This window comes from Protopterus annectens, chromosome 14.part0, assembly GCF_019279795.1.
Source record: "Protopterus annectens isolate FY-2018-M chromosome 14.part0, PAN1.0, whole genome shotgun sequence".
Lineage (NCBI taxonomy): Eukaryota > Metazoa > Chordata > Ceratodontiformes > Protopteridae > Protopterus > Protopterus annectens.
The window spans coordinates 84,658,835-84,670,944 of record NC_056748.1 but is presented as its reverse complement, the minus strand read 5'-3'; the positions used below and the strand labels follow the sequence as shown (position 1 = coordinate 84,670,944).

The 12,110-nt window shown below is 42.6% G+C and overlaps 1 protein-coding gene across 4 annotated transcripts in view; it reads left to right on the top strand.

Moving 5' to 3' along the window:
* Positions 1-12,110, top strand: part of AFAP1L2 (actin filament associated protein 1 like 2) — a 2,783,820-nt gene that overhangs the window by 2,420,632 nt on the left and 351,078 nt on the right. The window lies entirely within an intron of this gene.

Sequence of the window (12,110 nt, the reverse complement as noted above, 5' to 3'; positions counted from 1 at the left end):
GACATACATGCATATCATACTTATAGAAGCAGGTGATCCAGGATGTACATGCATATCATACTTACAGGAGCAGGTGATCCAGGACGTACATGCATAACATTCTTATAGGAGCAGGTGATCCGGGACATACATGCATATCATACTTATAGGAGCAGGTGATCCAGGACGTACATGCATATCATACTTATAGCTGCAAGTGATCCAGGACATACATGCATATCATACTTATAGTAGCAGATGATCAGGGACTTACATGCATATCATACTTATAGGAGCAGGTGATCCGGGACGCACATGCATATCATATTTATAGGAGCAGGTGATCCAGGACGTACATGCATATCATACTTATAGGATTAGGTGATCCGGGACATACATGCATGTCATACTTATAGGAGCAGGTGATCCAGGACGTACATGCATATCATACTTATAGGAGCAGGTGATCTGGGACGTACATGCATATCATACGTATAGGAGTAGTTGATCTGGGACGTACATGCATATCATACTTATAGGAGCAGGTGATCCGGGATGTACATGCATATCATACTTATAGGAGCAGGTGATCTGGGACATACATGCATAACGTACTTATAGGAGCAGGTGATCCGGGACGTACATGCATAACATACTTATAGGAGCAGGTGATCTGGGACGTACATGGATATCATACTTATAAGAGCAGGTGATCCGGGACATACATGCATATGATACTTATAGGAGGAGGTGATCCGGGACATACATGCATGTCATACTTATCTGAACTTTGTTGCCTATACACTACCTCATGTATCATTATTTATGCATATTCATGTATTGTTATTTTTGTGTTCTAACAGAACTGCACCATGAACATGAGAGCACACATACTGATGATACACAACATAAGTGTAATGGCATGTTATTGTACAAATGCAAAACATACATAACACTTCCTGCAACATGTGCAAGGTTGTCTTTATTCATTTACACATGTTAATCACATTTGCATGGCAGCAACTCATTTCAGGTGAGTGTCTCCATATACTGTTACAGTGAACAGTAGCTGTTATTGCGTCTGCCTACTGTCATTGCAGAGTTGTATACTGACATGTTGATGCATGCCTGCTATTGTTACCTACAGATACATCATTGCAAGACATGGGGCATGCAGGTGCACCTACAGACAGATGAGGTATGGTTTTCCAAAATGTTTATACTGTGTATCACATCTGTGATGTATGATATTATGTTGTTTTTTTCTTTACACAGGTACATCTGAACAACATGTGCATCATATGTCATGTATGTGTGTGTGTCTCTCCATATCCTGTTAGTGTGGTCTATATGTTATCATGCATCTGTGCCTGCATTCATTACTGTGTTGCATACCCACATGTTGTGCTTTGCTTGTTTTTGTACTACAGGATCTGCTTTACAACAGATGAGAAACTCACCACACAGGGAGGATGTAACTAGTATGGCATTTCTTCTGTTTCATACATGTCAGTCTTGAAACTTCTATCCATGCTTCCATTAATGCTATGTCTTTCTACACCTGCACAGGACAACTGCCATCTGCACATCAGGCCTGACCAACTAGTATATGTTACCTACTGTCTGTTATATCGCTGTTGGAGTGCTACATGATAGTGAGTGTAAGCTTACTAATACTGTCTGGATGCCTTTGTTTCACTATGGCAGGTGCATTTGTCCTTACACAGCAGCACCATGTAATTTATGTCAGTGTATCTGACCCATGTGGATCAGGCTTTAGCTTCTGATGTTAGTAAAACAAGTCCATTCATTCAGATAATGTGAGGATATCAGATGCTGTATAGCAGGATTCCCCTGCACCACTGTCTCATATTGAGTCTGGTGGTGATGTTGATTCTTCCTCACAGTGGAGAAATGCTTCCCAGTGCAGTACACATGGATGTATAGCTGGTTTGCATGGGTGTGTGTCAGAGGGTGTCTGAATATTCCAATTCCCACGTAAATCAAACCTTTGTGCATTTGCCCATGCCACAGATCATGTTGCATACCAGCTCTGTGTGTTACATGGACGTAAGGAGTGCAGACACAGACAGGCCATGGCAGCATTGGCTGCACAGTTTGGCAGTGTGGTATCTGTGGCATGCTCTGTTGAAAGCCTGATTATGGCAGTGTGGCTGCATGGAATGTCAGTGTGGTATCTGTGGCACTTTCTGTTGAAAGCCTGATTATGGCAATGTGGCTGCATGGCATGACAGTGTGGTATCTGTGGCATGCTCTGTTGAAAGCCTGATTATGACAGAGCCACTGCAGTGCTGTACTACTAGTTAGGTGTTACCTGCCCTGACTGGACTTAGCTGAATACCACATGGGAGAAGCAGCCCACCTCTCATTAGACCACATCTTACCCATCAGGCATTGATGTCTGTGCTGCAACATGCATGTGCATCTGCTGTTGGCCAGTCCATTGTGAGCCCAGCAGTTATGACCAGATAGCTCACAGTCATTTCCCTCCCACAGGGGGACTCCACATGCTGTTGTTACTACATCAAGCTCCTCAGTAGAGCAATGTGGACCAAGCATTTCTGGTGTGGCAGGTGCAGCCAGAACCACAGTGTGAGTCACCAGTGTGGGTGTCCTAGACTGCATAGAGTAACACTGACTGATCCAATGTGTATCCTGTAGTGTCATTCTGACCCCCTGGTGATGCAAACCACTGACAATTGCATCTATATGCGGTTGATGTGTGGACAGATGCCTCTGGATTCTTTTATTTTTACTGTCCTGAATGATTACAGTCCTTTGTTAATAATTATTCCCTCTTTTAAACTGATAACTACTTATAGTGATATTGATGATACAAAGGTAATATGTAATGATTTGCTTTAAAGTTTGAATGATTTTATAGTGAACTCATACGGATGGAGTTTGTTAGAATTTCACTTGTGGTTTGTCATTCACACATGCACAACTATGACTCTCTATGCATGCCTGTGTCACTTGTCACCTGATTTGGTGGTTCCTCTCATTCTTGTTTTGCACATGTTCGTACTGTTATATTTTGTAATTATGTTACGTATGATGCTCAATGTGAACATATAGTGGGTCATTTCCATTAGATGTGATCTATGCTGCTGTTTTGGGGCAACACATGAACATCACTGTTTACTCTGTGTACTTCTGTACACATGTGGCTTGTCATGAATCACAGGTCTTTGTGTCAGACACTGCTCTGTTGCCTGAGCTAGAACTTATCATAGCCTCGTTCATTGATGCCTACTTCTCTCCCTTGTGTCCTCCTGATCCTATTCTGACAGCTTTAATGTGTCATTTTCAGACATCTGGGGTTCTTGGGGTAGGTCACCCACAACTGTGGCAGGAAAACCACCATGTGTGGTTAACACATTGTGTAGAATTACACTCACAGTAATCATCTTTGCCACCTTTTCAGCTGTATATTGCAGTGCACCCCCAGATGTGTCCACTTTCAAATCTGGTTTTCACATGCCAAACACATGCTCAGGGGTGTTTCTCGTTGTGGCATGTGCTCTACTGTATACATCCTCAGAAGGGTTGGATGGTGCTCTGTATGTCATTAACCATGGCTCAAGTGGATAACTGCAGTCACACATTGGTGGGGGGGGGGATAACACATATGCTGTCATCATGCATGCTGTTGACAGGGGTGTATTCTGCTTACCTCCTAGCTGTGCTCCAGTACTTAACTAGTAGTAATTCCTCAGGTGTTTTGCCTTGTTGAAAAGCAGCCCTCAGACCACTTTTCCCCCATATAGCAGCACTGTGGACAGCATCAGGGTGTGTCGCCATAATATACTTTATTCTGTGATGTGCTGAGCACAATACCTGCCAGTTCAAAGATAGCCACCCCTTTATATTTATGTACCCTTCTGCTTCAGGTTCCATGGGGGTTTTAATAGTGACATGGGTGCAGTCTATTGCACCAGTGACATGTAGGAAGTTAGCGATGTTGTAGAACTGGTACATGACATTTTGCTACTCCATGACTGCAGATGGGAAGTATTTTCCTGTTCTGACAGTCAGCTTAGTTGTAGTCTGGCTCTCTGTCTAACTGGTTGCTTTTTGGGATGCATTGCCATATCTCCCTGTATGGCTTGCAGTACCACAGCCTGTCTGTTTATTTATTTTTTATTTGACATTTGTTTACTAGGAAAGTCCAACTGGACGAGAAAGTGCCCATTTTCAGAGGAAACCTGGGGAAAAAGCTCCACAATCACAATCTTTCAAAAATCAATTACAAATATTTTAAATCACAAAGTATTATGTTACACTACAAAATTAGTTTGTAAGTGTATTTCATTCACTAGCAGTTGCAATCTATTTTTATTTTTCAGTAATAAGATGGATTTCACAGATTTCTGTTGGAGATAGCTTTGTTTCATTGGGTTGCAATATGACATTCACTGAGAGATTTAGAAAATAAATCATTGAAGTCCTTTGTCGCATTGCATTGGGTGCACATGCTGTGTTTTAGAATCCAGTGGGAGTGCATACAGTCCATAATTATCCTACACTAGATAATTACTCAGACTGATTTCAGCATGTCATTTGTAATCGCATCCGCATCTGGTAAGGTAAAGTCTTCCTTTGGCATGCTGGTCCATCTGCAACTTTGTTTTGAAGTCTGACCCAGATTCTGTATGTAGCATGTGTCTCCAAATCCCTGCTGTCTTCTGTATGTAATCTGGAGGCAAGATCTCTGCACTTGTGCAAAAAATAAACAAAAAAACATAAAGTCAGATTTTTAGTAAAATTAAACATTATATACATGAGCAGTATGTACTCTTACAAAATAGAGACAACCATTTTATCAGCTATATGACTGAGATGAATTGTAAAAATGTAAATGTACCCAAAGGAAGAAAAATCACAGTTTTGTCGTTTGTTATTCAGGGATTTTAGTTCAGGGCTCCACTTTTACAAATCACTTTAGGTAGTTGCCATTTTTTAGATGGTTGGATGTTAACCTCCACAGTTGAACACAGGCATCATTAAGTCTGTAATCATCCTAGTCCCTTCCCTTTAATTTACAGGTCTTGGCACTTATCATACCTGAACCCATCTTAGGACAGAGTAGTCATTACAATACCCCTTACAATTCTAGCACAGCGTGTGTTGAAGGCCCAATGCCCATTCTGCTCAGCCTGTGAAATACTGTCAGCTTGCATTTCCCACATAAAACTGGTTAAGTTCTACAAGAACCACAGTAATCTAGCTGATGCACTGCTGGTTTGAAAGACCTTGCAGAAAACACATCTTATGGAGATCATATCTGAGAAATCTAAGGTATGGTTGCTGGTTTTTGTTTAGGGAACCCACACAAGTGCTAAGCTTGGACAGCTTTATCATGCTTTGGGATATTATATAGATGCCCATGCGTCCCAGCAGGTGCAGAATCTGTAGGCAGACAGCCTCATGTCAGTGTATTGGATTGCTGGGATCTTACATGCCCACTATAATTGCTGAAGCACATTATACTGACTACATTACTGAGTGAGTCAGACACTTCAGAGGGTGTTGCAATTAGAATATACATGGAGATTTGAAATGTTACTCCACATTCAGTGAGATAATATAAGTTTGACTCCTGGAGGAGAAGTAGAACCTCTCATTTTAGATATCTCATGTCCTAAGCATTTACTTGGGCCTGATATGCCCAACAAAGTGTTCTGATTCAGATGGAGCTCTTTAAAGAGTTTTTCTTTTGTGTGTTTACTTATGGGGTAGTTCTTGAGGTTAATCTGTTTGTCAACCTCCTCATGGCAAGCTAACAATCCTCCAGAACATTTCCTCTGATAGAAGAACAAAAGGTATCGCACTGGTTGCCTTGTTTCTCTGCACACAGCTTTGCCTTTTCTATTTTTCAACTAGTTGGAGAATTATGACCTAAGGCAGAAAGATCCATGAGTACATGTGTAGCTGCTTTTTTGACAGCTAAGGATTACTTTTCCTGCCTCACTATAGTCGGTGCTCAAAAGGTCCTTTTTTGCTACAGGCATGTGGTCAAGGTCAGCCATTTTAGTATGCAGTTCAGTAATCAATACCTTAGATCTACAAACGTCTTTCCTGCTTTAACACTGATTTGTCTGCCCTGAGGTGTCAGACATTCTACTGGCTTTTCAGAAAACTTCCAGCACTGCAAATTAAAAAAGCTAAATAAACATTTAAAAATGGACAAAGGATAAACATCAGGACCATTTCAGATACTGACCTGAGACTGGCTTAGATACCCTAATTTCCTGAATTTCTTCAGCATCTTCCATACCACTCAACTTCTTAGAGCAAGAAATCTGGACAAAGACTAAAATAACGTGAGGACAAAGACACCAAAACGGGGCTGGATTTTAAATATTGCTCTTATAAATTTATAAATTTGCTAGAATAACAGGATTTGCGTAAGCATGCATTTTATGAAGGATATGAAGTCTGAAACTCAAATGTATAACATAGTAACTTCAATCCTTAGTGATTTGTGAGAAAACCACCCATTTTTTGAGGAACTGATCAACAATATGAGGCAAAATCTGGACATTCTGTCAAAGTCTGAACAGTTGAGAGGTATGGTCCCTTCAGATGCCAGAGAAGTATTTCTTAATTGTCATTAACATCTGAAACAGTTTTTTTGCTGATTTTTGGTGCATATTGCTAACTGAACACAACCTAGTTTGGCAGTGTTTGCAGGCCATATGGAACATTTGTAGTAATTACTTTGTGAAACAGTAATTTTCTGCTCCTTTGGCAGTTCAAAGTACTGATGGCATGCTAGATAGCTGTATTCTGATTGGCTGTTTCAGTAATCTGTTTTAGTATGTATATTCTGATTGGCTGTTTCAGTTATCTGTTTTATTATGTATTGGGCTGGTTTGTGCACCATGACACCCAGTGCTGTACTGCTGCCAGAGATGATGCACACCAGTTGGTTAGTGCATTTCAGTAATCACCCTTAGACTGAATGGGCACATCTGTTTGATGTTCAGCCATTGACTAACATGCTTGTTGGGTGTTTCAGCATAGCTGTATTGCTAAAAGCTGCACAGGGTTAAGTAACGTGGCTGTCAAATGCTAGTTGAACATTTCATTGCTATGATATTGTCTTTAGGTTGCTACCAGTTCATCAGACTCATTTTTGCTGTAGTAGTTGCTGTACCAACTGTGTTTGCAGACAAATTGTTTGCATAGCTGCACTAACCCACTCTTAGCTGCTCAGAATTAATTGTTCCTTCACTTAGCTTAGTTCTTTTTCTACAACCTAAACATGGTCAAGCTATGAACTACATATCTTGAGCACATAGACTACCAAAGCTCATAGGATTAAGAAGGTCACATCAAATATCTGCCAACACATCATTACCCCATGAGATGTCCTCCAACACATCAGTGCCTCATCAGATATCCACCAACATCAATACCTCTTCAGATTTTCACCAACCCATCACTGCCTCATCAGATATCTGCCAACACATCACCACCTCATCAGATGTCCAGCAACCCATCAGTACCTTGTAAAATGTCCAGATCCCATCAGTGCCTCATCATATGTTCACCAACACCTCACTGCCTCATTAGATATCTGCCAACAGATCAGTACCTCATCAGATGTCCAGCAACCCATCAGTGTCTCATCAGATGTTCACCAACTCGAGTACTTTGTAAGATGTCCACCAACCCATCAGTGCCTCATGAGATGTCCACCACCAATTAGCACGTCATCAGATGTCCACCAACACATTAGCAAGTCATCAGATGTCCACCAATACATTAGTGTCATATCAGATGTCTACCACCACATCAATGCCATGTTCACACATATTTAAGGGTGAGCAGGAGGTAGACAACAAACCATCTAATACCTCAGATTCCACAAATAAAAACAGTAATTTCTTAGTATTTGATGACTGTATTGTCAGGTACACTGACTCCACATTCACAAGACTGGCAAGGATAGGGTTACAGTTAGTTGCCTTTCTGATGCCATGACATCACACACCACAAAACCAGTCTCACATAAAGCTATCACAACAATGAATCAAACACATAAACACACAAAGACATACTCGGAGGCTCTGAGCAAAAATTTACCTAAACAGCAGAGGCCTCCAAAGCAGACACCCAAGCAACTGCCACCTCATGACACACCACAGGCAACACATAAACCACAAAATCAGTGTGCAAAGCAGTCACAGCCCTTAAGGCCAAATACAACACCAAACATACTTGTCATAGGTGACTCCATAGTCAGACACACTGACATCCCACTCACCAGGCTGAATAAGGAGAGGGTCACAGTAAGCTGCCTATCAGGCGCTAGAATCCGCCACATAACACAAGCACTCAGGTCACTCCACAGCAAGTACAAATATGACACAGTCATTGTCCATGCTGGTGTGAACGACCTGAGACGTACCTCCCTGGACTACATGAAAAGAGACATAGAGGAGCTCTCTGATTATGTAGCCCAGGCAGGTATGACCCTGACCCTGAGAAGTATCCTTCCTTCACCAAGAATGATGCCACAACATAGAGACAAGATGATCAGCTTTAACAATTGGCTTAATTTCTGGTGTCATTCAAAGGGGATCCAGTGTCTGTCTGCCTGGGATGACATGCTTGACAAGCCATGCTGCTCAAGGGACGGCTTGCACCTGTCACCCTGGGATTCCGGATATTGGCTAAGGCTCTTGCCACCCCCATAGTGCCTTTTTAGGCAAGGCTCAAATTCTAAACCTACCACCCTAGAAAACAAAAATGGGAAGAAACTAAGGGTAATGCTGCTCAATGCCAGAAGTCTAAATCTCAAAATGCACGCACTCGAGGCCCTTCTCAGTATGGAGAACATCGATGTCTGTGCTGTAACTGAAACCTGGTTCAAGGCTCCTGAGAGCACCCGGCACTATCAGGTTTTACCTCATATCATGCGTTCCGGCCCCAAAACCCGGACCACACCACAAAAGGAGGGGGTGTATCCATATTCATCAAGGATACCCACACCTCCAGGTTGGTGGCAACGCACGAAGCATCGGAAACCATCCAGGTGCAATTAACCATAGGCAAAACTGCTCTACAATTTGTAGCATGCTACAGGCCACCCTCTCAAACTCAGGAACCCCACACAGCCTTCCTGAAGACACTGGAGGGTATAAATGTATCTCCAAACACCATTATATTGGGTGACTTCAACTACCCGAATATAGACTGGGAACATTACTCAAGCCTCAACTTTTTAGCCCAAAGGTTCCTGGAGTTCATAAATTCAAATGCCATGGAACAACTAGTCACCATTCCCACAAGAGGAGAAAATATGCTAGATCTCATCATCACAAACATGGGGACAAAATGCTCCACACCGGAAGTATATCCCTCATTGGTGAGATCAGATCATAAACTAATCTCACTGGAAATTCACATCCGCCTCCCACCCCAAACAAAAAAGACCACAGTGAAGAACTTCTCTAAAGCAAACTTCACACTACTCAAGACTGGTGTGGTATCCTTCAAGGCCCCCAAGCCATTGGAAACCACAACCCAAGCTGCGGAAGCCCTTACAAATGCCTTCTACGAACACCTCCAGGACTGCATGGATCAGGCAATCCCTAATAAAACCAAGACTCTTTCCACCAAGGGCAAACGTCCAGTCTGGTGGACCCCAGCCATAAACAAACTTTACAATAAGAGGAGAAAGCTGTTACATGATAGAGCAAAATCCATAAAAGAGAAGACACCCTTGATCATTATTAGTAAAAAATACGAGCACTCATAAAATCATCCAAGGCCAACTTTGAGAGAAAAATTGCCATAGATTCAAAGACAATCATAAGGCCTTCTTCAGCTATGTTAGAAACCTGGGTGGAATCTCCCAGATATGCTCAGAATTAGTCCAAAATGATACAAAAATCACTGAACCCACAGACATTGCCAACATACTGGCGGACAGGTTCAGTGCAAACTTCACCCCTCCCAAAAGGTGAGATAACTATCCCAGCGGAGTGTAGCCTCCCAGACATCTCAAATGCGCAGGTAAAAGCTGCTCTCTCTAAAGCTAAAAACACAGCATCATTGGGACTGGATGGTGTCCCCGGCTGTGTGCTACACGAACTCAATGAGGAACTAAACCCGCACATAAGGCAGCTGTTTAATCTTAGCCTTACCACAGGATACGTGCCCAAGGAGTGGCGTACGGCAACTGTGGTCCCACTCCACAAAGGCGGTGCCTCTACGGACCCTGGTAATTACCACCCCATAAGCTTAACAAGCCTGGTCTGCAAAGCTATGGAGAGGATCATAATGGATCTCATAAACAAAGACATAGGGGACTTGCAGACATTGGACCCGACCCAGTTTGGCTTTGTCAAGGGCAGATCATGCCTTTTGAACTTGGTCGACTTCTTCGAAACAGTCACCAAGGCCATTGATGAGGGAAAGGCAGTCCATACAGCCTACCTTGACCTTGCAAAAGCTTTTGACACAATACCCCACTCAGGTATTATAGAGAAACTTACCAGCTTAAATGTAAACCCATATGTCACAAGATGGGTTGCAAACTGGCTAAAGGACAGAACCCACAGGGTCAGAGTTGCTGGCACCATGTCAGACTCCAAGCCGGTCACAAGTGGTGTCCCACAGGGCTCAGTCCTTGGCCCCTGTTGTTCGGCATCTACTTCTCAGAAGTACAGGCAAACATAGGAGGACTATGGCTGACAAAGTTTGCAGATGACTGCAAACTGGGCGCCATAGTGGAAAGTACATCGGACACAGATATCCTTCAGAGGGGTCTCACGGAAACTGATAGCTGGTGCCAGAGCCATGGCCTGAAGTTAAATGCCAAAAAATGTATAGTCATACCCTTCGGGAAAAACAAGGTAACCCCAAGCTACCATATAGGTGGCAATCCACTAAGCACAGAAGAGGTTATCAGGGACCTGGGGACCCAGGTTGACAGTGGCCTTTCTTTTGACACTCACATTGCTAAGGTGGTTAGAAAGACGTTCTACATTGCCCACCTGATCATGAAGGGATTCACATCCAGATCAAGTGAGGTCATTGTTCCCCTGTACTCTTCACTTATCAGACCAATGATCGAGTACAATGCCCCATTAGGGATGTATCTCACCCGACACCTGCAGCAATTGGAGAGACCCCAAAAGTTCCTCATCAAAAGGATAAAGGGATTCCAAAATCTGTCATATGCTGCCAGACTGAAGAAACTCCAGCTCTATTCAGTCGCATACCGTCTGCTCAGAGGTGACATGTGCCTGACATACAAGGCCATGTCCAACCCGGAATTAATGGACATGCTCCACCTCAAAAAATCCAAATCTACCAGATCCACTAGAGCAAGTGACTTAAACCTTAGCACGGATATAAATAAGACATGCTGGAGGGATAGATTTGTCACTCAGAGACTCCCTATGCTGTGGAATAAAATCCCGGTCCATGTGAGGCAGAGCACCTCGCTGACTCTGTTCAAGAGAAATCTTGACTGGTGGATGGGAGATCGTAGGTTTACCCCGGGAATCATCTCTGTGTCACTGCTGGACAGAGGCAAAACAAACTAATGGGCACAATATTTTTTAACATAAGGGGTGGCGTAAGCCACAAAACTTTGGGCTAGGCTTATAAATGCCTTAGGGCAGATAGCCTAGTATAAACCTATGAACCTATGAACAAAAGTCCCTCTCAGCAGACAAATATGATTATTCCCTAGTGATAGTTTACATGATGTAAGTGACTTGAGGACTAAACCCTAAGACGAGCTGGATTTGAACATATATGTGCCCAGTTCAGGTAAGACAATGGCCATGAGTAGAATCCTACCTTTACCCAGAATTATATCTATATACAAAGAAAAAAATTGATTGTGCTACATAACCTCCACACCACCTTTTGACCATGTAGGATTGCTAAATGCACTCGAGAGAACTATATATTACCAAAATGTCATTAAAATAGGAGATATCAACTACTCCTCCAAACAATGTAGCAACTATACCACCAAAGTTAAGTATGTTCAGAGATTCTCAGGCTTAATAAATGCAAATTTTGGGACAAATAATTAACAAACTAACTGGGGGGGATATAATATTCTTGACCTGGTCCTA